This window comes from Thunnus albacares, chromosome 8 (assembly GCF_914725855.1).
Source record: "Thunnus albacares chromosome 8, fThuAlb1.1, whole genome shotgun sequence".
NCBI classification, from domain to species: Eukaryota; Metazoa; Chordata; class Actinopteri; order Scombriformes; family Scombridae; genus Thunnus; species Thunnus albacares.
This window is the reverse complement of record NC_058113.1, coordinates 3,570,422-3,597,996: the sequence shown is the minus strand read 5'-3', so window position 1 is coordinate 3,597,996 and position 27,575 is coordinate 3,570,422. Positions and strand designations below refer to the sequence as shown.

The window sequence follows — 27,575 nt, the reverse complement described above, 5'->3', positions numbered from 1 at the left end:
TTAACTGTGAATCACATTGAAAGAGAGGAAATAATTTAAAAAAAACATGGCAAACTGCCAATAAATTAGATTAGATTAGATTTGTTTGGACTATGTAGCTCGTTCAAAAATGTTCAGATGTCACTCTAGTAGCATGGCTCTATGGATATAGTGATGCTGGTCTGTCAGTCGTACATTCAATCACTTGGGTTCAGACTGAAGAATCTCAACAACTGGATTGTCATGAAATTTTGTACAGCCATCTATGTCCCCCAGAGGATGAATAATAATTACTGTGGTAATCCCCTGACTTTACATCTAGCACCACCAGCATGTCAAAATTTCCAAATATTCAGTAAAATATCTCAACATCTAAAAGATGGATTGGTACAAAATTTCGACATATAATGACTCAAGTGGTCCTTTGACTTTTCCTGTTGTGCCACCATGAGGTTCACATTTGTTTGTGGTTTTTAGTGAAATGACAAATTTGGTACATGCATCCTATCAGGTTATAATAAACTGTAATTAATTTTTGTGATCCTAGCTTCTTCTTTTCATTTGTGTAATACTAGCTTGTATGCATTATGATATTTATAAATGTACATTGGAAATGTAGTTTTTTAATAACACAATATATCTTCTTGTCAGGACTAAAACTTAGACCATCTGCTTTTTGTATCAACATGTATAACTTGCAATTCTCCCCACAATGTCAGCCACAATAAAACACAATGTGCTTGCTGATCAAAACAACACTAACACAACCTGACCATTCATCAGTTTAAATTGCATACTGTGACATAGTCAGTATGCTTTTGGGAAAAAACATGAATATATTTAAGTTACAATATGAGAATTCACAGGTAAAGCATATTGTCATATTTATTCAACAAAGAAATTCTTGCAAAACAGAAAAAAAATAAAAAAGAAAAACTGAATAAATCAATACATTTCTGGCTTGTACAGCTTGATAGCATGCCAACCCTCTGTATTTAACATGATCCTAGTTATTTACAGTGTGTGGCTCTCAGCTGCTTTTCATGTCTCTGTTATAGCAGCTCATGCATGGTTTGCTCTGTGACTCTACGTGCTGCAGACGGCTGGGTGGTGAAATGGCTGTGCACTTCGGTCCTCCCACCCAGATGGCAGTGAGTGGAGAAATCACTCACATAGTAATCATCCTGGAGACACCTGGAGAACCAGAGCAAGAGCGAAGATGGGAAATGTAAACCTGGCGCTAAATGAACCACTCAGTCAGCTTAATAAGGACCCGAATTATCTTGTGAATGAAAGGTGCACTCGCTGCCCCTACCACTCTACAGAATGAAGGTTATAAAGTAAAAAGGTTCCACAGTGTTGATTATAGAACTGCATCAAACCCAAGCAATGTCATTTGATGGACCTCACACATTTTCTACTCTATTTAATGATAGCTGTCTATACAGTGATGCATGCAATTTAATATGAATACAGGCACAGTCAATTTGCATCAATCATTAAAATGACTGTGCCCTTATGTGAGCACATGTACTGTTCATATTTAATACAGCTAGAGTGAAACTCTTCAAAACAAGAAACATTTCTCAACATAACAATTGTCTGAACATCTAATGTAACACAGTCAGTATGACTGTATGACCCTTACACAGTGGAATATAAAACTCACTGTAAACATTTGCCAAGGGACCACCACAGATCTCTGAGGGGGGCTTCAAGAGGCCTCCAACTAAATAAAGAGTGACAGTAGAGACTTAACAGTGGAGCAACATGGCTATTAGGAGATTCATGACCTCACTGCAGATATTTCCTGTTGGCAAAGGGTGTCTAAATATCAAAAAAATTGAAATGTCCAGCTCTGCTATTCCTGCAGTGTCAGAGTAGAACTGAGCACACTGACAGTGAAAACGGAGGTGTTCGGGTTAATCATGGTGGACAGATAAAGGTAGTCTGTGAGAATGTGAAAGTTATTCTGTCTTTAGTCTGAAACTGGTTATGACCCAGGCTTTGGGAAAAAAGAACATGGATGTGAAAGTGCTGTCTGGAGTAGTTATTTAAACCAAGCAGGAATTACTTGCTAGCTTATGATTTAAAGAATCAAACTCCACGATATCAGAAGAAATGTATCATTTAATACAAAATTGGGAACGCATGATACTATAAAAGTAGAATTCCAGCAGCAATGTCACACTAGTACCAAGTTAACAGATATATACAGGGTGGTGGCTTGCCATCTGTCAGATTGCTTTGTCTTTAGTGGTCCCTGGTCAATGTGCAGCTCAGAGTGCGAACGAAACATGAGGGTTTAATGGAGCTTTACGAGTAAAATGTATTTCATGGAGCAAAGAGTTTTGGCTTTTACTTTCTGTTTTTTCCAAAGTTAAAGTGTACTGCTGGAGTAGCTGATGACAGCACAGGACAGAAAAAAATGATCATAAATGGCACATGATGATAGACATGTGCTACCTTTGTGACACATTGTATGCAATCTGCTTCTTCTCACCTGAACAAAAAAAAAAAGCAGAAGCTGCAATGTGCAGGAGGTTCACACTATCCCCCCAGTTCCAACAGCTACTGTGCAAGAGCCCTGACCAAACAGCAGTGCTCACTAGTGCTCTCTTCTCTCTGGCACTGTCGGAGTAAAACACTCCACTCCTGAAACGCTCCCGGTGGGGTATGACGCTCTGCGGAGGACAGAACAAAACCACGTCAGAGCTGGAATGTCAGAGCTGGAAACGTTAGGCTTTGACCAGTTCTCTTCCAACATACTGTATGTGTGTAACTACACTGATTACAATGTCAAAACACTGATAGAGGACTACAGCTGCTACTTTACTGCTACTTTTGGTCAGTGTAGATGAAACAATTCTTCAAAATGAAGCAAAACCACACAGCCCCAAATTAATCAAATGTTATTACTAACTTGTAGAAAACTTTCTAGTTCTGCTGGCTAATTGATACTCAAAGTCAAATGTGCACAGTCACAAATCCACCATTTTACTGGTGCAAAGTGACCATATTCCAATTTGTATGAATTATACTTCTAGCCTAGCTGTTTAAGGTTTCTTTAAAGCATGCTTTCAGTAATTTAAGCCATTCTTGACCTTGGGATCAGAGTGTGTGGTAAAAGAATATCCATTCAAGATCAGCTTACTAGCTTTTAAGGGCTTTCAACTGCACCTAACATTTTCTCTCACATTCTTCTTTATAATCTTTAGAGGGACAGACATTCAGTATCTTACAAATTAAATGTACCTTTCTTGCTAGCAATCTCTTTTATCATGTTTTTTATCATGTACTGTGTTTTCTAACTTACAATTTCATCAAATACATACAAAAAAGGAGTAACAGATGTTCAATTTTGTGACTATCAAGCAACATGCTTCCTTGCTGAGATAAGCTGGACAACATGCTGTGTTTCATTTCATGGTAACATTGACTAATATGCCAGTGTCCGTCATATGTACAATGCATATTATCCAACTTTCCTGTAGTGAAATTTATATGTAAATAGCTTTGGTTTTGTTTCCATAAATTTTGAGATGAGCTGAGACTTGTGTCTCTGCAGTGGAGGGGAAAGCTATCCTCATCTCACTGCTCCCATGTCCTGCATCAGCTGCTGGATGCTGTCCTAAATTAAATGAGAATGGGTGAAGTTATGGTGAAAGTGAACTTGTCTCACCGTACAGTTTGAGGACAAATGGAGGTAGCTGCTGTATCCCTGTAGGTGTGTGTGTGTGTGTGTGTGTGTGTGTGTGTGTGTGTGTGTGTGTGTGTGTGTGTGTGTGTGTGTGGAGCCTTGTTAGTTTCTCACTGCAGCTATCTGCCCATCCATCCTTTGATAACACTTCTGTCAGTCCTGTTATAGCGTCCCTGAAGTGTCTAAAAAAGTGTCTTTGGTTGTTACTGTTGACTTGTATTGTTTTGTGCGCAGTGAGCCTGACATGTATGAAAATCACAGCAGGATAGAGGGGCGTTACCACGGAACAAATCAGGAACTAACTGCTAATTAATGAACAGCTGGCAAGAAGTCCTTGAATACCAATATCACTATCTAATCATTAGTTCATACATATTTTATATTCTGCATACTGACCACTTTCTAAAGAAGCTCTTTCTGATCAATCAGCTTCTAAATGACACAAAAGAAACAATTAATCATGGGTTACATTTTTGTGTGTGTCACCTAAAGTAAAAGGGTGCATCATACTGACTAAAAATGCATTACTACTCCATGATTACCTCTTAATTACTCATCATTTTAGTGTACTTCAGGTAAAATAGAATATTATCCTACCAAACTGGCATGTACTTATTGGGGTTTACTACCGTACAGTAAATTGAATATATGTACTCCATCCATGATATTCCTAGCACCATGTTTCATGTGAATAACAGTCATGACTTGCGGTTCTTCCACTCACTGAACCAAGATCATTCTGATTAGCTGAAAATATAGTGAAAAATCAAATAATCAAGAGAGTTGTTTTGAGGCACTAGATAGGATGAAGTCTAGCAGCAGTTTGTACATGTAGATAAATTCTTTACTGTAAAGCAAAGTGATTTCCATCAGTTTCTAATATAATCGCAATATTTCTTTATTATTCTTGTGCATTTTGGAGTAGCATTGTGTCTTTGTAGAGCATCTTTGTGTGGCATTACCTGGTTGATAGAAGTGTCTGCTTCACTGACTTTAGGCTTTCTTTATCTCTCTGTGCTGGTTGATGGCTCCATCTTGGACAAATTATACCACTGACCTGCACCTTTTAAATAAAAACCACAAATAGCAGGCTGTCTGATTCCCTGACTGCGCAACAAGCTGCGGCTGTAGTAAACTGCCTGTTCACTATGTCGGCAAATTCATTAAATAACGCAGTGCACATATGCACAACGCCATTTACTTAACTCTGGCCATGAGAGTCTGAGACTAATTTCATCACCCTTGACAAAGCTCTGTCAGATCCACAGAAGACATTGTAGGTACTCCCCATTTGACTTTGACGTGATCAGTGAAATGCCCCCTTAAACAAACAGAAGGTGTGGCACATGGGGAGGGGAGGGGGTAGGATAAAATGAGAGATTCAGCTAGTCTCCTTGGGACTCATTTAAAGTAGTGGTTGTCAAACCTTTTCACATCAAGGAACCTTAAGCTGACACAAATTAGACCACCACCATTTGATAGGACTATTGTCCCAGGGTCCCTCATCTGATAAGATTTTTCCTTTTAAATGTTTAATTAGAGAGTGTATGAACCCATGACCAAAATAGTCATACATTCTGTCATTGTGTCACTTATGGATGGAATTGTAGTGAAAATAAATGATTCCCCTTTTTGCTGAGAACCCCCTGGAACCCCAAAGGACCACTGGTGAGAACCACTGATTTAAAAGGACTTTGGATTCGATCTATGTGATAATTCACTGTTATTCATCATTTCATGTATCTCATGGCGATATGGAGCTTAGCGTAAATTCAGACAAGAAGATTATCTTAACCATTCATTCATTTCCCACTCACTCACCCTCGCTAGCCCCGCCTTCACATCAGCTGTTTAGGGGCGTCACTCCAGATTCCTCCACGGTCTCTAACCGCCAATCACGGCTCAGCTGTCCAACTTTAAAATCTGTTTTCCCTCTCTGCCGCTGTCAGCTGTCAGGTCATGTCGCTGCATTCGTGCATCTGTCGTATCGGCGAGTGACGTTTCCAGACTACTACGTGCAGTCTTGCTACAGCGTTTTACACTCATCTGCTCGCTCTGTACTCACCATTCAGCAGGTCGTCTCTGTTCCTCACGCTGCGCGGCGGCTTCAGAGACGCCGCTCGTCCTCTGCAACTCCGCAACACAGCCGAACCCAGCAAGCAAGCGACCGGCATGGTGCTCCAGCAGAGTCCGGCTCCACTCAGAGTTTCTCAGTCAACCTCTTTACTCCGGTCAAATCTTAACCAGACCGTCTCCCTCTGGCTGCTCGCCCGCCCCTACTCTGGCTCTTTCTCACCTGGTCAGTGTATGGGGGCTTCAGGTGCGCTTGTAAACTACAAAACTATAACATACAAAATGCTACTACCTCATTGCTTTCCTGGTTTAAGCATGTAGCGTTGCTAGACGGGTATTCAGTAGGCTATGTAGGCCTATACCAAGTGAACGTGTCACCATCCAAGCATTCCAGCACGCGCATCAGGAAGTGATTTCAAACAGTAAGCACCCATCACGTGCAAGTTATTCAGTCATACACGCATTTCACTCGCCCATCAGTAAGTTAAAGCATCCCTGTTATGTATTTCAGCATGTTCATCAGTACATAACGCATCGCGTCAATGCACTCATTTCACTATGTATTTTCCTAATGTGTTAACTGTCTCAATTGCGAAATTCAAGTTTTCCCCAAAGCATCAGGTTGTTCATTTCGTAAATTATGGTCCCATCTCGAATAAAATAGACGATTAAGCAGCACATGCTTCAGATTAGGAAATATCAGTTCATGATGTCAATTGTAACATTTTGATTGCAAAAAAAAATGCAATCCACATTTGGCCGTGATAAAAGACCCTAAAAGTTGGATGTTCAGTTTTCTGTTGAGTACATTCTGTTACAATGGTTTTAGGCAGATCATTCCCTGCTTTCTGGCTATCTGCAACGTCATTGGCCTTTTCCCATCGTAGGGGATGTCAGCCCTTCCCCAGGCTTCATGTATCTCCTTTTCATTCTTCTCTCACCTTGAGTCTGCATAGTTTGGAGCATCCTAACACTACGTTTTTGTATAGTCATTGACTAGCTGGCTATCCTGGTACTACATCTCAGGAGGACACCATGTTGCTTGGCCACTACTGGGATCTATACTTCTACCGGCTGTTTCGTCAGCGACATGGTGTCTGAGTCTAGTCTTTTAGCTAATTTCTGTTTATTAGATTCATTCATACATGTTAACACCCTGTTTCATCAACCTTAATGAGTTGTCAGGCGGGTGTCATGCCAACACTATTTCATTCAATCCTGAATTAAGCGTCATTCTGTCTCACCTTTAATCTCATATTCTACAGTCTCCAAGCAATTAAATGAAGGTATGTTCATATATTAAACCATGACTCCCTTCCAGTCTACGTTCAATGTTAACATTTTAAAGCTCAATATCACAGCGTTTCAGGTCAGTCAACCTAGTCAATTCAGGGGGTGTTCGTCCCTGCCTATTTGCGTATGGTCCACTGTTGATTTTAATCTCTTTAGCTCAAAACTGTATTTTTTTTTTTTTGCTCAATATTATGCTTCATCTCCTAGCATCAGCACATGGTCGTCGGACCACATGCATCATCTCACGCATCAGCCCACGGTCTCGGACCTCACGCATCAGCACACAGTCACCGGACCCCGGCATCAGCTCACGCATCAACACACGGTCTCCAGACCTCACGCCTCAGCACATGGTCGTTGGACCCCAGCATCAGATCACGCATCAGTAAACGGTCCCCGGACCCCATGCATCAGCACATGGTCTCCGGACCTCGCACATCATCTCTCGGTCTCCGGACCTCGCACATCCCCTCATGGTCTCCGGACCTCATGCATCATCTCACGACCTTTGGACTCACGGCCTTCAGACTCACGGCTTCCTCCACTCATCCAAATGTCTGCCAACTCACTGTCTACATCATTGTTTATCTTCATTCATCCAAGTAAGGATTACATATCACAATGTCATTATCACTGCATTCTATCTAATTCTCTTTTCGTATCTCACTAGAATCCTCGCTGCCGGCAAGGTAAGGACTGTATACCTGGTGTCGGGTCATATGTCCTCAGTTCTCTTCCTTGGGGGGGTTATCCTATTCTACTCTCACATTCTCCTCCTTTCATATATGAAACATATGAAATTCACGATGGGGTCTAATCGCCAAAGACTTTTCCACTTCACCTTTCATGCTGTTCAAATAAACATCATTTACATCATAGAATTGAGTCCCTCCTGATTGAAATGATTCAAAGTTGTAATGTGAAAAGTGAAGGTCCTAATGTTCTAATTTCCATGCCTCTTCTTCCCCTGCATCTCCTCTGTCTGAAGTATGGGGATACTGCTCCATCTGCTCTTTTCATTTTAATCTCATGACATTTTGCATATATTAGAGAGTTGTCAGCGGAGAGTGACAGGTGGAAAGAAACGGGGAGAACAAAGGAACATCACTGTACAGTGCATTTTAAATAGTATGCACTGGGCCAGCAGGATGGCCTGGCATCACTTCTTTTTGAGGAGGAGGTGAAGGTCAGATAGGAGTCACGGGCCGCTTCCTGTCCAGCTCAGACACCGGGGATAACGAGGGAGAGACGACTCCATTACCGACCCCTACCCACCCTCCTCTCAAGGTCTTCTCTGGTCTGGAGCATGACAGCAGGCAGCAGGAAATCAATATACAAAACACAGGAATGCTGGCAAGATGAATGGACTGCAAACAAAGATGTGAAGCAGAAATAGATTTTTAAGTCATGCTGTGAAGCATTTGTGGCATTTAAAACATGAAGACAGTGGGAGAGAAGGTGCTCAGTCTCAGCTGGTAAAGTGCTGGATGTCTATTATGAAGCTTTGAGTTAAACAAGCAACTCTGGACTGATGGATTTACCAGTATCACTTCAACAGCACTTACGTTTAGAAACCTTCTTCTTTAAGAGAGGTTTATGAAAGCTAATTGTTGGCATGTCTGAAGAATTTCTTCTTGAAGACAGCCCACAGGAGGCATTCCGTCCTCTTGCAGTAATTAACTGAGTAAATACTGATATTTGTTCTCAGAGTTTTTTTCATTCAGAATCTTTTCAAAAAATTGATCTCAGAGGTTTCTTAATTGTATTACATCCACAAGGGACACAAAATGTCAACTTCTCAAATTCATCTGTACATATTTGAGCTGGAATCCAATCTGTAATATGAGACTACACATACAAACAAAACATGGAAAAACCTTAGCAACAACCTTAGCAATCAAGGATACAGAACAGATGGCCATTTATAGGCATGTGTGACGATCTGACGTCAGCTTGTCTGCAAGATAGAAAAAAAAAACATCATGGAGCATTCAGAGCAGACTGAAGCCCTGGCTGTTGACTTGCAGGCAGCATTTCTACATATGTTACAACATAGATAACTGACATCATAACAGTATATAAATAACAGAATATAAAAGGCATAATAGGTCCCTTTAAAAACTCATAGACATCTGAAATGTGACCCTGACTACTTTTGTAAGACATCAAAAGCTAAATCATTAGTTTGTGTAAACATCCCACATACCAACGTGGTGGTTTCACTGAAATGAATGAAGGGGCTGTTTCATAGCAAGCCTCGCACTTTGTAAGTGTGTTGAGATTGTGTAACGAAGAACAATCTCAAAAATAGCTGCTTGGATTACACTGGGCTCACACTGTTCATATTAGCAATTTTTGCTCAAAGCTGTCTCCATGTGTGCGTGCGTGTGTGTGTGTGTGTGTGTGTGTGTGTGTGCGTTGCGTGCCTACAAGTGTGTGCTGCATATTTAAAATGGAAATCTGTTTTGCCAGATTGCCCCTCCTGACTGCTCAGCGATGTTTATCATTTTATGTTATTTTCAGGTCATTTATTAAACTGTATACAGGACTCACTGTTTTTTTTTTTTTTTTTTTTAAAAAAAAGGTCACAAAAGACAAAAATGTGTTTTCTCACTTCCCTCTTTTGCAGCCATTTCTGTTCCTAGCAAGACAATGAAATGAAACATAAGATCATCCATGATTTTTGAAAAGGGATTAACACTTAATTAGATAAAATTAACTTTAATGACAACTATATTATTGTTTAGCTTGTGATGCTCACAGCTTTGAAAAAATACATGACAGCAACGTCTCTTATCAGTTAAAATAATTCAAAAAATCTGATTTGAGAAACACAGACCTTCATTAATTAATTAGCCAATGTAAGCCAAACCAGAAATAACATTGCCCAGTTTCATGTCTATGATGCTAACCCTGCCAATACAGTGGATTTTGATTTGTAAGAATTCAAATTAATAATAAAAAAACATTTCAAAGTCCTGCTCTGAAAACTTTGAAAACATCCTAAAGTAAATAATCGGCATGATTATTTTGAAGGTTTGCTTTAGAAGAAATGCATGAAAAATTCTTTGCTGAAATTTAACTTCTAAACTTCGCCTGTCTGCTGTTTGGTGCTGATCTAGTGTAAAGTGAAAACAGCTGCCTGCTGCTGGAGACAATGTTGTTAAAATGTTACATATAGCAGGGGAAAACTGCAGACTTGGTTTTAATGCTTTGTGGGTTTGTCACTTTGAGCAACACTTTTCAAATAACCTAAAATTATCAATTAGTGCAGCTTTATATTTGGAATTTTGCTGGGGTCCCAAGGCTGGAATTGACCTGCACAGGATACATCTGTTGAGGACTTTATTTTTCTTTATCAAAATGCTAGTCAGGCACATTAAAATTCTGGCTCAGGCCCCTGCTCGAAAATGACCCAAGATGAATATAGTATATCTCCGCAACTACTAGACTAAAGACTATATGAATAAACTTGATGTCATAATAAAGGTAACACTTGTGAGATTACTGCAGAGGTGTAAGCATCAGCATAGATGTTACTGGGTCAGAATAAATGAAGATGGAACACAGCATAAATGAAAGATTTCATTTCCGCCTAACAAAAAGTCCCCTTTGGAATTATGCAGCTGCAGCCCAAAACCTCTAGCAAACCATACCACAACATCTGAACATCACCTGTGTCTAATAAAGTGAAGCAGAGCAAAGTTAGAGAGATTTTAGCAGAGGCATGTGTAGGTGGAATCTCCAAATTGGCCATTTGGATACATTTGGGTACCATCTGTGCCATTAGAAATTTCTCAGGTAACAAACTGTTAAACTCATTTAATTTCACTTACATGTCACTATATGTATTCATTCCATCTAAATACAACTGTTTTTGACTTTGTATTGAAAAAACAACCAGACCTCTATACATGTTCCCATTCAGAGAAAACCATACAAAAGCAACACAGTTTGAATCAAAATGGAGCAGATTTATATCACATACTGTAGCACACCTTTGACAAGATGAAATATAAGTAATACAAAAAAATACAAATCCAAACACAAAATGAATATAACAATGAAAGTGCAATATATAACATGAATATAACAATGTATATAACAATGTATATGATATTTAACACATATATAGAATGAATATAACAACATATATAAATATATAGAAAATATATATGTAACAATATAACTGTCAACATATCTGAACTTGTGGATTCAATCTTAAAGCAGTTTCTTTAAGGAGTGAAGCACAGAGGGACCTGGCACCTCATGCAGTACACAGGTGTCTTCACCCTTTTGATGCCAGCATCCCGGCATCTCTGGCAGTACCTCCTGGATTGGGTACCATCGTCTCCATAGTACGCAGGCATACAGGAGATTGGTGGTGGTGCTGAGGCTTTGGCAAACTCCAGCATCTCTGCAGCTAGCTTCTCCTTGAAGTGCTTCTGCTTGAATGGCCTTTTCATGGTGGGATTGTTCTTCTTTTTGTATAGTTCCTTGGGGAGAAGGAATCTGTTGACCATAGTGATGTCCATAAAATGGTAAAAGAAGGTGTTATACCATTTCATAGTTTTGTGGTGCACACTGTAATAGCCAATCAAAGCATCAGAAAGATCCACACCACCCATGCTATGATTGTACTCCAGAACAGGATTGGGAATGGTCAATTCTTGGTTTGTCACCCACCAGCCAGTCTGTCCACTGAATGCTTCATGCACAGTAGAGCAAATGGTCACTTCATGTGTGTCCAGCCATTTTACAAACAGAAGTTTGTTTTGGCGTAACCATCACATATCTCGCCATTCTGCATTTTTTAGTAGGTCATTCTGTTTAGTCTTTGGAAAGCCAATCCAATTCCATTACTGAAGTGTAGCTCAAACCCTGGCCTGGAACATGCACACTCTTCCCCTCAAAGACAAAAAAATTCCATGTGTGGGCCGTTGAGGAGTCCGCAAGCACAAATATTTGTATCCTCACTTTGTGGGGTTTGCCTTCATATACTGTCTCATACTCATGCAAGCCTTAGATGCCACCATCCTTTCATCTATGGCAATGTTCTGATAAGGCTGGAAGTGTACTTTGCAGGCATTCACTATCTCGATGTACAGGGACTTGATCTTGAGCAGTCTGTCATACTCTGTAGTGTTACTCTTGCAGCTGTTTTCGTCTTTTACTGGGTTTCTCAAGTGCAGGGACCATATGGTGGATTCAAAGCGATCCTGTATTATCGTATGGCCAGGAAATCGGAAGTTGTATGGCCATTCCTTTCTCCAATTCTCTCCTCTGTCATGCTCTTTTACAAGCCCTGAGAAAAGGATAATGGCCAAGAAAATGTAGAAATCACTCAATGTCAGAGGTTTCCAAACAAATTTAAATCCAGGCTGCAGTCTTTTGGCAGCATTTTCATTGGTGTTTGTGATGATGGTGAAGACAACAGCTGGAAAAGTGAAAGGGGAGACCAAGAAATGGTGGTGTGGAGGGTGGGGCCAGGCTGCATGACGCTGAGATCATCTGGTCTTTTATCTCTCTCCTCTCTGTTATGCCACCTATCTTCTTTCCCCTCTTCCTACTCTCTCACTCTTGAAGTGGCAGACTTAACTCAACACCTTGACTGGACTTTGTTGATGGTCCTGGCGTGTAATCTTCATCCTCATCATCATCCTTGTTCTCATCTTCACTTTGGAAACAAGACAGAGGAGAACAAAGTCAGGATTGAAACACAAATGCATGTGGAGTTTTTACCCCTTCCTGTGTCAGAATAAAAACTCCACCACAAGAAGGGGAGACTGTGGCTGAGGATTGGGTGCAGACATGCGTCGAGAGCAGCCTAACTGTGACTGAAAGGGGGGAGTAGTGATTGATGTTGATGGCCCTGGTATATGAACTTCATCATCATCGTCCTCATTGTCCTCATCCTCATCTTCACTTTGGAAACAAGACAGAGGAGAAAAAAAGTCAGAGACACAAATGTATTCATTTGTTGGCCCATACATAATAGTGAATATATAATGACATTGTGCACAGTATACAAGCTGGTAAATTTCCTCTGTACTTAACATTAGAAACCAAATAAATAAGTAATCAATAAAAATATAAAGATTACATACTCTTCCATTGATGTTTCTTGGACGAGGCAATTAACGCTGTCATTGTGCAGGTCAGGCTCAGGTTGAATCAGGTCCTCGTTGTCTGACGCTGAATCTATGGGAATTTTGCAGTGCTGCTTTTTGACGTTTGACGAAAAAAAAAAATTTCAGTCTGACATGGTTTTGTCAATAAACAAACGTTAAAAGTTAGAAAGTTGCTATTGTGCACTCTACACTCTGCTCTGCGCCCCGCTCTGCGCCCTGCTGTGTAATGATCTCAGCTAGCCTGAGCAACACTGTCTTGACGTGCATCAATATCTCGGAAACTCCTTGGTCAAAATGGACTGTTCACCCCTCTATTGAAAGGTCACGGCCTCTAGAAAGAAGTGCATTTGGGTAAATCTGTGTCAATATTATGATTCAACTTCTAGATGGAGACATAGACTGTGTGTTTGCATCAAAGACTAGGAGGTAAGCTTACTGCAATTCCTTCCCCATGCTGTGCATATGAATAGGGTCTTGCCCCTGCCGGCGGGGTGTAAATAAAACTCAGACTTTCTTTGTGCACAATTTGGGTTCACACAAATCTATGTTGCCACCCTCACTCGGTGCCCCCTTGGCCACCCCATTGAAAAAGTCCTGTAGCTGCCACTGTGGAAGACATCAGAGGAAGAGAAAGGCATGAGATGACAAGAGTCAGCCTTACTTCACCCTCTTAATCTTTAAATCCTAATGTTTAACCAAGTTTCTTCTCTTTGACAGAAGTAAAACAGCAGGCAACATGACGTTCGCATTTAACTTATTTATTATTAGCAAGCTTGTCATGCGTGAAATGCTTATAAAGTTTTCATTTTTGTACATTTAACAGAAGTTGGAAAAGAAGGAGGCTGTTAATTATTAACAAAGGCAGAGTTTCCTGTTTAAAACCATTCAAAGTACCAATACTTCCACATTAACACACACAGACAAAAGCAATTACACACACATGCATGCACACATATACCTTTCCGCCTACATCTCCCACAAGCAAATTTCACCCACATGTGCACATACACAACCAAACCCACACGCACACACTCACCCTACCCTGAGCTTCTTTTTTCTTCCATGTCACTCTGTGCCCTAGCAGGATATTCCAGCTTCTCCTTTCCATGGACCTCATCCATTATCACACACCTACAGCAACAGAATCCCAGTTAGTAGTGCTGTTATCATGGCTCCGTCTGTTCCAAGCTATCTCTATGGGATAGTCAGACCCCCGAGTGTTGGTCATTTCTCACACACACACACACACACACACACACACACACACAAGTATCCCTTAAGCTGCACGATCAGGTAAATCACAGTGTCAGCTGGCAGCCCTACCACTGCAGATTAAAGCCTTTGCATTTTTAAAATTCCTTTAATTAATGTCATCTAATTTCCTCCTGTCCAGTTTCTTAATGGTGTCAGCATTCTTTAGGAAAATTACAAAGTACTAGCCCAGTCTCCCTAAGAAATATATTCATTGGATGATTCTGTAGGACGTAATTTATGTCCAGTTACCAAAGTTCAGTGCCAGTGCAGAAAGTAGCATTTGTGTTACGTGAAAAGTAGGGTTGTAGAGGTTGCGGTCAAGTAAAGGCTAGTTTGATTTTGTTGCTGGAGGAAGTGGCTCGTGTCATGATGAACAATCAGTGGTCACTCATATGTTTTGAAAATGCTGCACAAACTTTTTTTTTTTTCATTTCACCTCTATCATTTTTGGTTTGTGTGCGCCATGGATGTATTAAAGGAGAATATGCGTTTTCCCCCTAAACCTTATTCAAAAATGGTGCTCACAAAATGTAGCACCAGCCACGGGATTCAGGGATATTTCCTTTCATATTCTGATTGGTTGGTTTGTATTCATGGGTTGGAACAATGGTCACATTGTCAGAATTCGGCTGCTCGGCCCAAAATTGCAGTGTAACATGGTATTAACTTAAACCAAATTTTAGTTGGGTTAGTTCCACCTGCTAACATGCTCACAGTGAAAATGTTAACATGCTAATGGTTAGCAGGTATAAAGTTTCAATATTCACCATCTTAGTTTAGCCTGTTTACATGCTAATATTTGCTAATTAGTGCTAATCACGAAGTACAGCTAAGGCTGATGGGAATGTCATTAGTTTTTTATGGATTTGGTCAAAAATCAAAGTACTGAACAAATTAAAATTTTGACCTGATAATGGCACTATAGATGAAAAAAGAAGGGATCATCAAAGTGATTAAAATTCATCCTGTGGGGAACATATTTTATGACAGTCATTTGAACAGTTTGTCAGATATTTCAGTCTGGACCAAAGTGGTGGACTGCCAGATAGACTGACATTGCCCTCCCTATAACCCTGCCACCAGTGTGTCTAAAGAAATGTCATTGAGCTGGTTGTGTAGAGTCTTTGAATATCAATATTCTGTTTAGATCCCAGCCTACAATTTGACAGCGGAAATAAAACTTTCAAACCTAACTGCAACAACCATTGTAGTAATCAATAAACTGCATGTAGCTTGATTAGATGACAGATCACCAGCAGCTGAGTGTGGGAGGTGTTGGTGATACCTGGTGGCCTCACCTTATTGGTCTGTTTTAACCATGAGTATCTATGCTAACCAATCACTGACTGACAACAGATGTCACTACAGTTCTCCTCTCCAACAGATCCCTTTCACATGTAAAAATATGGGAAACACAGCAGCATCCAATACAATGTAATTATAGGTTGGTCTCTTCTGCCTCAATAGAGCTTTTTCATATTTTGACTCATCTTAAGTTAGTGTCCCAGTAAGCCATGACAGTGACTAGCATGAAAAATACCAGAGCCCAGGAACTGAGATGCAGCCATATTACTTGTAATATTAGTTGTAATATTAGTTGTAATGTTACTTATTACAACTGTGCGTCTCCTGCCATGGCGTGTAGAAATGTCTACCCCTAAAAAAAGCCTATATGCCATGATATAGTTGTCATAAAAGTGGTGACTTGTTATTCCCTTTTCAAAAATCATGGATGATTATATGTTGTGTTTCATTTCATTGTCATAGGAGCTGACAGCTAGAGTCAGCTTATTTTTCATTTGTTGTTTTTTATTATAAGCATACCTCACTACTCATGAACTCTGAGCTATAATTTGCACTTACTTTTAATGAATAGTCTCACTAGTAGTCACACAAGTGGGTGGTTCGAATTAAACTCTTTAGATAAACACAATAAACATGATCCCACATCAGGGAATGGTTAGTTGTCTTCAGTGGTAGAAAGTAACAAAGTATATTTATTCAAGTACTGTACTTAAATACAGTTTTGAGGTACTTGTACTTTACGTGAGTATTTCCATTTGATGCTACTTTACACCTCCAGTCCACTACATTTCAGAGGGAAATATTGTACTTTCTACTCCACTACATTTATTTGACAGCTTTAGTTACTTTTCAGATGAAGATTTGACACAATGGATAATAGAACAAGCTTTTAAAATGCACCACATTGTTATAGATGAAACTAGTGGTTTCCAACCTTTTTGGCTTTGACATCTTACAAAAAGCAGTGTGTAGTTCACGTGTCTATGAGTTGTTAAAAGGAAACTTCAGTATTTTACCAGCTGGACCCTATTTTCCCATCATTTTGTGTCTAAGTGACGAATGGGGACAACAATTTTTGAAGTTGGTTCAGTATTGAGCGAGAGTGCTTCAGCCATCAGCTGCAAAAAGGACTGCAATGTAATCCTTTGGGGCAATAGCACCCCATCAATGTACGTCCACTAAAAATGCTTGTTTTTGCCACTGACATGCTCAGATTGTTATTATAACTGTCTGACAACATTATGGAAAGGACCATAGAGAGAAATAAAACGTTATCATGACCTTTCACTTGATCCGGTCTGCAAGAGTTGAGTTATTATTGAAATCAGCTAAATATTCAGCCATGACAGAGTTGGAGAGAGGAGTGCCGGGAGGAGTTTGTTGTGCTGGAGTGCAAAAACGTAGCTTAGTGTTATCTAAAAGATTTCCAACATCATGGCTAAATATTTAGCTGATTTCAACTCTCGCAAGATTTCAGATTGAGACCTCTCCTTGAGCGTCATTTGGTTAGACACAGTGGGCCATATTTTCATGGAGGCGCAACGACCAGCACAAGCAACGTTCCGCCTAATCGGAAATTTTCTGACCTTGAAACTTGCAGTGCTGCAAACGTGCTGCAACAATGGATTAATGCCTGAAACATAAATAATGTATTTCAATTAAACACTCTCCAACCAAAAACTGGCACAGAAAATAATGTTTAATGTGGTTAAAGCAGGAAAGTCAGTAAATCAGTCTGCATTGATCTGTAAATGAATGTGGGTGATTCTTACATTATCTGCTGTCCACAGCTGCTTTATACTGTATGAAAAGCTTCTCCTTCAGTTCATTAAATCTCTGCAGCATCTGAAGGCAGCAGGACAGATGTGTTGATAAATCTGCAGCCTCTGAGAAGTGAAGCTCCAGAGCACAAACATACGACTGTTCACAGTGTTCACCTTCATTAAATCGCCTGATATCACCAGGCTGCTACAGTATAACCACACACACCTCTACACACATCGGACTGGTTGGTTATGACTCAATATTCAGTTTTTTATGAAGGAGGTGTTGGGTTAGCAGGGCTCATCAGCCTCTTTTACAAATTCTTTTTAGCAAACGCAGTGTCTCATGTTTTATACTTGAAACACATTGAAACACGCTGTTGTGTAACACTAATTACTATCGCTGAAATAGCCTAGCATTCAGTTTGTTCAGTTTGGTCTGTTGCGTGAATAAATGTCTTTCAGAAATAACATAAAACAATAAATTGTGACAAAAAACACAAAACTTCTAAAATTCAGTGTTTTGGTGCTCCCATGTGCAAGAAAAAAAAATGCTACAGGCCTGTTTTCACATCTTCTGCTGCCACAAAAGAAGTAGTACTAGTAGAACTAGTCTGCTTATAATACTGATACAAATACTGCAAACAATGCTGTTTTAACAAAATACTATGAATCACGCACAAGCCAGATCTTTAGCTTCTGCCTTAAAGATGATAAATTGATGCATTATAGCAGACTGGGGCCAGACTACATTAGCCATATAATGGCTTCTGCAATCACGGTGTCCTGTGAGAGTCATTTCCTAACAGCACTGGTTGTAAGAGTTAAACTGGGATCTGAGAGGTGGGAGAATCTGTTGTTGGATGACACAGCAGAGGAAAATGTCTCACCTCAAAATAACTGTCAAACTGCCTCATACAGTGAGCTCTAACTGTATTTCACCACATATTAGCAGGTTAGACAGGCAGTGCAGGCTGAAGATCAAATGCTTGGAGGAGAGCTCAGAGGAGGATTCAGCACTTTAAAAGATTCATCGGGAGTGGCTTCAGGCACGTGTCATACTGTATTGTCAATGCATCTTTATTATTAAAACTCCATATAGAGCTCTGGTAAATTCCTACAGGCTGATCAGGCTTTTCTCTACAATCTTTATCAAAGTTTAATGGAGTGATATAGTTGGATATATTTGATGTTGGTAAAAAAAAACAACAACAACATGGGAGTTTGTATATTTAAAGAGAACATATACCATATATATCAAGTTCTCTTTAAATATACAAACCTTACCTCATTATTACACTATATGGAGATCTTAACACAAACAGTTAAGAACAAGCAGCAAACAGATATTGAGGTGATTCAAATATACTGATTTTCAAGCCTGCAATGTGGTAAATACCACTTTTACACAACTGACATGACAGCACTGACTGGGCTCTGCTGCATGCCACACACACTAAAACACAACAGCACTCCAGACAGAAATGTTTCCTCTAACATCTGATTGGCTGATCGGGGAACATACAACTCAGAAATATCTGCTCTGCCAATCTTTCTACTGGTCTCTGATTGGCTGATCAGGTAGAGCAGTCTAGCTTTTGTGTTGTCACAGTGTCATATTGGCGAGCGGTTTCTCTAAGAAAGGAGAGCAGGCTGATCTAGGCATGCTCGATGAACTGCATTAAAAGTTCTGCTTCAGTTTTTCTACTCCTGCGGCCTCGATTCTACAGGTTAATGTGTAATCTCCGTTTGATTACATGTGCGTAGGCATGATAATGCTACAGTGGGCTTCATTTGGCTAATGTTCCCTCGGTGTGTTAAGTTATCGTGTCATTATGTTTTTTAGTTTGCAAACCAATTACTGCCCCACAGGGGCTGGTCCAAGGTGAGCCTGGCTGGACCTAACTATAAGCCTTGTCAAAAAGGAAATTTGTCTGCCACCAGGACTTAAACTGGAAGATGGTTCCACAGGAGAGGAGCCTGATAGTTGAAGGCTCTGCCATCCCATTCTAGTTTCAGAGATTCCAGGAACCACAAGTAAGCCTGCATTCTGGGAGTGCATTGTTCTAGTGGACCAGCTGGAGAGTCTTTAGAGATTTGCAAATGAAGTCTGATAATAAGGAATTGCAATAATCCAGCCTAGAAGTAACAGATGCGTGGACTAGTTATTCTGCATCTTTTTGTGACAGGATGTGCCTGATTTTTGCAATATTATGTAGGTGGAAAAAGGCAGTCCTTGAAATTTGTTTCATGTGTTTTTTTTGCGGAACCCCATGTCTAAGTTTTGCATGGAGGATTCATCGTTAACCTGTATGAACCGAAATCGATCTGATATATAGGACTTAAACCAGTTTAATGCAGTTCCTTTCACTCCAATTAAATGTTCTAGTCTCTGTAATATAATGTGATGGTCAATGGTGTCAAATGCAGCACTAAAATCTAACAAGACAAGTATAGAGACAAGTCTTTTGTCTGATGCGATTAAGAGGTCATTTATAACTTTCACCAGTGCCTTCTCTGTGCTATGATTCACTCTAAATCCTGACTGAAAATCTTCAAATAAACTATTGTTATCTAGAAAGTCACACAACTGATTGGCGACTGCTTTCTCAAGGATCTTAGAGAGAAATGGAAGATTAAATATGGGTCTATAGTTGGCCAAAATACATGAATCAATAGTAGGCTTTTTAAGAAGAGGTTTAATTACAGCTACTTTAAAGGACTGTGGTACATGGCCTGTTACTAAAGACAGATTGATCATATCTAGTAAAGAAGTGCTAACTAAAGGTAAAACTTCCTTAAGCAGTCTAGTTGGGATGGGGTCTAAGAGACAGGTTGATGGTTTAGATGAAGAAATTGTTGAAGTTAGTTCAGGAAGGTTGATTGGAGAAAAACAGTCTAAATATATATCAGGTTTTACAGCTGTTTCTAAGGTTCCTGTGTTTGGGGATAAATCGATGCCTGTTGAGGGCAGAAGGTGATGAATTTTGTCTCTAATAGTTAGAATTTTATCATTAAAGAAGCTCATGAAGTTGTTACTACTGAGAGCTATAGGAATACATTAATCAATAGAGTTATGACTCTTTGTCAGCCTGGCCAAAGTGCTGAAAAGGAACCTAGGGCTGTTTTTATTCTCTTCTATTAATGCTGAGTAATAGGTAGCTCTGGCATTACAGAGGGCTTTCTTATATGTTTTAAGACTATCTTGCCAGACTAAGCGAGATTCTTCCAGTTTGGTCGAACTCCATATCCTTTCAAATTTTCATGATGTTTGCTTTAATTTGCAGATTTGGGAGTTATACCATGGAGCTAACCTCTTGTTTTATTATCTCCTTTTTTAAGGGGGTGATGGAGTCAAGTGTCATTTGCAATGAGCCTGCGGCACTATCAACAAGATGATCAGTTTGGGAGGGACTAAAATTAGCATCAGAGTCCTCTGCTTTATTGAGACATGGCATTGAATTCAATGCTGATGGAATTGCTTCCTTATATTTAGCTACAACACTATCAGATAAACATCTAGTGAAGACATTTTTGTCTAATTGCGTGTAGTCCAGTGACAGGATTTCAAAATGTTCTGATAAAATAGTATTTTGTGGAAAAACTATAAAATGTTCAATCTCAATGCCATATCAGAACAAGGTCGAGAGTGTGTTAAGACAGTGAGTGGGTTTATTTACACTCTGAGAGAAGCCAATTGAGCCTAACAATGAGATAAACAGAGTGCTAAGGCTACCATTATCAATGTCCACATGAGAATTCAGATAAAAATTCAGAGTATGGGCCAGGAGGACGGTACACTACAACAAATAGAATTGACTGTAATGTTTTCCAGGTTGGGTGTGAAAGACTAAGAACAAGACTTCTGAATGAGTTATAACAAAGTTTAGGTCTAGGGTTGATTATTAGGTGTCAGGTGGGGGAAGCAGGAGTGGACCCAAATGCAGAGGCCAGAATGCAGATTAGATGAAAAAATCTCCTTTAATCGTGAATGGTCATGAACAGGCAAACAGAGCTGAACAGAACTAGACGAAACAAAACGAATGATCCAACAAAGACTCAACTTAAAACCAGACCTTAAATACAGACTAAACTAATCAGGGAATGGGGAACAGGTGACGAGACACAAGGGCAGGCTGGGAGTGATTGGCTGAGGAAACACAGGAAGCAGGGCAGGGCTGACGAGACTGATACAGGGCAGATGTGGGGAAGACAGAGCAGAGCAGGGCTAACAAGGGTGAAGCAGGGCAGGTGAGGAGGTGTACATGAACACACAAGGGAGACACAGTAACAAAACCAAAACCCAAAAAACACAATACTCTAAATACCCACACCAACCTGTCCAAGAACCATCATGAACCCAAACTAATGTACACAATACACCAGGCTAAACAACAAAAGGCAGTCCAAACCCACCACCCAAGAAAACCCATATGACCCGAAGGACTAAACAGAAGTGCAAACCAGGAGACCCCAAAGAACACAAGAACATAAAAAGACCAAAAAACACAAAGTCCAGGCAGGGTGTGACATTAGGCTTGAGTTGAAAATGTTTGCAACTCCACCTCCTCAGCCAGTGTCTTGAGGAATGTGAGCATTAATATGACTGGGAAGAGTGGATTCATTTAGGCTAAGACAGTCTTCATGACACAGCCAGGTTTCAGTAAGACAGAATAAATCAATATGACAATCTGAAATTAGACTGTTTATTAATGTGGCTTTAGATGACAAAGATCTAATCTTTAAGCGTCCACATTTAATTGTCCTATTTTGTTGTATTACTGCAGTGGTGGTGTTAACTTTTACTAGATTTTTATGAATAACTCCTCCTCTGTTTGTTTTAGATTTAATTGACTTAAGTGATTTAAGTGGCAGGGGGACAGACACAGTTTTCTATGTGGTTTTGGGTGGGTAACTGCTCTAATGGAAGTTAGAAGTCAGTTTCAACTCTGGGTGTCATGGTTTTGTCCACTAACAAACTCAGCCATATTTCTATATGTGAGAGCAGCTCCATCCAAAGTGAGAGGTATGCTGTCTCTCCTAATCAGACCATGTTTTCCCCAGAAAGTCTGCCAATTGTCTATGAAGCACACGTCATTTAGCAGACACTTTTATCCAAAGTGACATACATATGAGAGCTGATACTATACAAGCAGGGATCTAGTCAGGAGAGAACAACATGAGTAAGTGCTATAAAGCTAAGTTTAAGCTCCAAAAGGATGTAGATGCAAACAGGTGGTGCACAGATACAATGCATAGAGTGCATAGAAGCAGATTTTTTTCTTTTTTTTTGTATTGTTGTTTTTTCTCTATCTTCAGTCAATGAAGTGCAGAGGTGTTTTTGAAAGAGCTGGGTCTTTAGTCTTTTCTTAAAGATTGAGAGGGACTCTGTGGATGGAACAGGGTTTGGTAACTCATTCCTTCACTGGGGAACTACAGAAGCTAGCTACTGAGGGCACTGTTGTGGAGGTGGTACCAGGCCCCTTTCATTAGCAGAGCACAGTGAGTGGGAAGGAGTGTAGACCTGAATGAGGGAGTTCAGGTAGGCAGGAGTCATTTTAGTTGCTGTTTTGTAAGCGAGTGTTAGGGTTCTGAATTTGATGCGGGCAGCAACCAGGAGCCAGTGGAGAGATATGAATAGTGGGGTGACATATGCTGTTTTGGGCTGGTTGAAGACCAGCCATGACGCCGCATTCTGGATCATCTGCAGAGGTTTCAACATACATGCAGGGGGTCCTGCCAGTAAGGAGTTGCAGTAGTCAATGCCTGATATTATGAGAGACTGTACCAGGAGTTGTGCTGCATGCTCAGACAGGTAGGGTATGATCTTCCTGATGTTGTACAGGGCAAATTGACACAACCAAGCCTTGACCCTTAAAGGTTAGTTGGTCATCGATCATGACACCCAGGTTATGGGCAGACTTTGTGGGCATGAGTTGGGTTGAGTTGGGTTGTCATCACTGGTAAGATTAGGCAGTGGCCCAGAGAAAACTATGAACTCCGACATTGTCTTTGCACTGACAACACTGTCAACATTAATTTTAGTGATCTCCAATTGGTGTAAATGGGAGTCATTACCGCTGATGTGAATAAAGATAGTACCATATCTATGCTTATCTTTAGCGGTGCCGCTAACTTCACGTCTCTCTCTATGGAACTGCCAATAATCAGAGTTGGTTTCTCTGCAGGTGTGTTGCTGAGTGGGGAGAATCTGTTAGAAATGTGAACTGGTTGGTGGTGAACCGGGGGCTTCTGCTTAGGGCAATGCTTACTTATGACGGTAACCAAGCCACCCTGGCTTCGGGGGGAGTAGGAGCTACGCTAGATCTGGGGGCTGGCTAACTACAGTAGCTAACAATTGGTTTTCCATGGTGTGGAGCCACACTTCCAATTCACTGAGTTTCACCTCCAACACTGCAGATAAACTACATTTATTAAATGTATCATTATCACAGGCAGAGGAATAGCTAGACATATAACACACCGAGCAAGACAGAGCAGGAGAGCAAGAGAGAGAGAGAAGCCATCGCTAATTGCTAAGCTAAGTTAGCTTCTAAGCTAACTGCTGAGCTAAAGTAACTAACAAATGTGGGATTAGTGCTCGAGCAGAATTAGTGTAAATTGGAATGTACAGCAGGTAATTATCAGCAATAGTGAAGAATATAGCAAAATTAACTGAGCTGAGAGCAGCAAAATGCTATCAGTAACAGTTGGTAACCGGAATTGAGACAATATGCTTACCACAGCACGTCAGCAGGACCGCAGCACATCCGTGAATGACCAAACCATACATTTGTCACTCAAACGTAAGAATATGTTGTTTTCGGTCAACTGACATTATGACCTACTGTGTTGTGCTTCTTCAGAGTACAGTCTCAATAGAATAAATGTGTCTATTACAGAAACATTTAGTTTTTGTTAATTAGACCAATAATATATTGAAATATTGTATTTGTATCTTTCCTAAGCGCTACCTTTTACTGCCTAATCTTTGACTGATGTTCAATTCCTACATCTTTTTTAGAAGAATACTGACTATAAACAAAAATATGTAATTATTTTTTAAACCCAAAAAACATGCATGGGAATTTGGAGCATATTTTCCAGCCCTGAGTCATACCTGTGGTCCTCCTCTTAGGCTTAAGGTACAACCTCCACCAATCAGAGGGTAGAGCAGTTAGCATATGAAGCCTGAGAGGCAAAACCCAGGGCCAATAAAGTCTGCAAAGAGCATATAAGAGGATATAAACATTTTTATCAACTCCTCACATTCCAGCACTGAATAAATAAGTACAACCCTTGTGCAGATTGTGGATCAAATTAAGTTACAAATCTTCTCATCACTCAGTCACCTCTTTTCTTTTTGTCATTCTCTTCTTTTCTTTACTCATGCTCCTCTTTTCTCCTTTTTCTCCTTCTTTTCTTTTTCTCATTATCTTCTTTTCTGTTCCTCATTCTCCTCTCTTGTCTCGCTCCTTTTATTCATCTCCTGACAAATATTTGGCACATTTTAATGTTCAGCGCTGTATATGCACAGCATTTCTACATATGTCTATACATTTACTAGTTATCTATACTGTGTGTGTATGCTGCTCTGGAGGCCTGTATTGAGCACCACCTCAGCTTCTCTATGGCCTTGATGAAATATAAAGCATGAGTGTTTTCCCCGAATCAGCATGCTGGTAATTGCATGCTACAGAAATGGATTTCCTGTCACTCCTGGGCTTTATGAAGAGGGCAGAGCCACCTTTTTTTTCTCCTCCCAACATGTGTTTTGATTTTCAGCGTCCCAAAAGGTGATAGATTGGCAGACACTTTTATCAGCCGTTGACTCAGACATGACAGAATCAATCACAGCTCCAAAATAAGACATAGTCCATGAGGAGAACTCTGCCTTCCGACACTTTTTTATGTTTTTTTTTTTTTTTCACAAGGTTAGCCAGCTGTATTAAGTCCAGGCACATGAATCAACGAGATGAATCTTGCTGCCATAATTTATTCCCGTTTAAGTAATCAAAGTATGATTTGATGAGTGCTAAACTTGGCATTAGAATCTGATGAGAGAAGCATTTATAGAAACACATTAAAAAAAAAGTTTCTGGAAAGTAAAAAAAAAAAAGAGTGTTGCTTTGGATCAATATAGTTCCGCCAGAACAATTTTTCATTTACTAAGTCATGAAAAAACATTTCATATTCAAGGTTTATTTCACATGTTTGTGTAAAGACAAGAGAGGGGAAATGAAGCGGAAACTTTGACGGAGAAGAACGTGCGAGTGATCGCTGCTTCCATGTACAGTATTCTTCCAGCCAACTAATTTCATGCCACTCAAACACTCATCCTTGCATGACTGGTCCTTTGGAGGGTCAGTTACTGAACCGTGACTTATTGGAGCTTGCAGAGCAGCTGGGCTGGCTTGGATTGGTTTGTCAGGGTGGAGGAAGCCATAACGTTCTCTGATGATCTGGAGCTTATAGTTTTCTGCGACTGACAGCTTTTTAGAAACATAGACTATGTGCAATAATGATGATCACTGATAATTTGAACGTGCCAGTTCCTCTTCAACATATCTTATAATTATTTCAGAATAACCTTCACAAAGCCGTGGCACTGAACACACAATAATTATAATATGACAAAAATCAGGATTTAAGACAGATTTGTATAACAGCACCTCATTAACTGAACATTAAAATCAGAGGCTGCCATTGAGAATAGAACTTAAAGGTGCACTGATCCATATTTTTTACATCAACGATGGATCAAATGACTATGTGTAACATGAAAGATGTCATTCATAAATGATGAAACCACAGAGAATATTCCCTAACTCTTTTAGCTCCATTCATTAAATTTTCTTATGTTCTCTTAAATTTGATTGTAAGAGAAAAAAAATGAATACCCTGCATTTGTTTCACACCATGAAACATGTGGGGAGCATGGATTTGTTCTAGATTCATGTGCAAACTTTTGTAAATAAAATTGTTCTTAAATTAGATGCATATTCCTGGCGATCAGTTATTAGTAAATCATACATATATAAGCACAGCAACCCTTAGTGCCATGTGCAAACGTCTAACTGTGGCAGGTAAATGTCAGTATGAAAGAACACTACTATGATGGAAGAGAAGAAGGAGAGGAAAGTGGAGAAGAAGAAGAGGAAGAAGAAGAAGGTGAAGAAAAAGGTGAGGAATTCAGTAATTAAACATAAACAGTGTCATATATGATAATGCTGAAGGTTTTTCATTACTCTGATAATACCTAGTCCAGTGTTATTTCAATTACGCTATCTCTAATGTTACTTCTTATTATTGGCCTCTTACCAGAGAGCTCAAGCAGAAACTTTTTAAAGTAGCACAAAAAACTGAGGAGTCATTTCAGCAGGTGTCAGTTCTTACAACTTAACTGGCTCCAAGTTGAAGACAGAGCTGGTCATATTCAATTAAACATGGTTTTTTGGATTTTACATGGAAGTGCTCCCAGCAACTTTTTAAATTATTTTAAGAAGGTGGGTGAAGTTCATAATCATTACACCAGAGCCAGTGTAGCAAATTTAAATCTTTATAGATTCAAGTCAAACATGGATGAGAATTATTTTCTGTATTCTTGGGCCATGGAATGGAATAAGTTGCCCCCTTTAATTAAAGACAACTCAAATCCCTCCAGCTTTACAGAGGCTCAATTCTGTGGTCTTTTTACAGACATTTGCATGTTTTTATGGTCAAAAAGCACCTAGTTTCAGCTGTACAAGCCATGGATGCAGCCCCTCTGTCTCACTCAGCTGTTTTGTGTCTGCTCAGTGCTCTTCTCTTCTGATTGGCTGACTGCTTTCTGAGTGATGAATGCCCAGGCCAACCACAGGTAATGGATTGTGAAACACAGAGAGCAGAGGAGAGGAGAGAAACTAGCGCAACCATAAATTACAGCAAAACATAGTAGAGATTCTCACACTGAGCTGAAATGAAACGAGTGCACATAAATAAGATAAATAAGATAAATAAACATATTTTGTTTCTTTCAGGAGGGGCGGGCCACTCCAATGGTTTGTGACATCACATCCTTACGGAAGTCCAAAAGGC

The 27,575-nt window shown here is 39.9% G+C and overlaps 3 long non-coding RNA genes across 5 annotated transcripts; 1 reads left to right on the top strand and 2 right to left on the bottom strand.

The window, feature by feature from the left end:
- Positions 1-454: 454 nt before the first annotated feature.
- Positions 455-7,873, bottom strand: LOC122988247. 2 transcript variants are annotated; one of them, XR_006404742.1, is made up of 6 exons: positions 5,745-7,873; positions 4,642-4,742; positions 4,076-4,111; positions 2,483-2,663; positions 1,649-1,708; positions 455-1,173 (listed from the first exon to the last, which is right to left on the bottom strand). It is a non-coding gene; the product is annotated as an uncharacterized LOC122988247 (long non-coding RNA). The 2 variants fall into 2 exon arrangements; XR_006404743.1 differs by lacking the exon at positions 1,649-1,708.
- Positions 6,302-24,092, top strand: LOC122988249. Its single transcript, XR_006404746.1, has 3 exons — positions 6,302-6,312; positions 22,847-22,852; positions 23,622-24,092. It is a non-coding gene; the product is annotated as an uncharacterized LOC122988249 (long non-coding RNA).
- LOC122988248 lies at positions 11,243-24,358 on the bottom strand. 2 transcript variants are annotated; one of them, XR_006404745.1, is made up of 4 exons: positions 24,240-24,358; positions 13,153-14,307; positions 12,878-12,970; positions 11,243-12,722 (listed from the first exon to the last, which is right to left on the bottom strand). It is a non-coding gene; the product is annotated as an uncharacterized LOC122988248 (long non-coding RNA). The 2 variants fall into 2 exon arrangements; XR_006404744.1 differs by having other exon boundaries at positions 11,243-12,970.
- Positions 24,359-27,575: the final 3,217 nt, after the last annotated feature.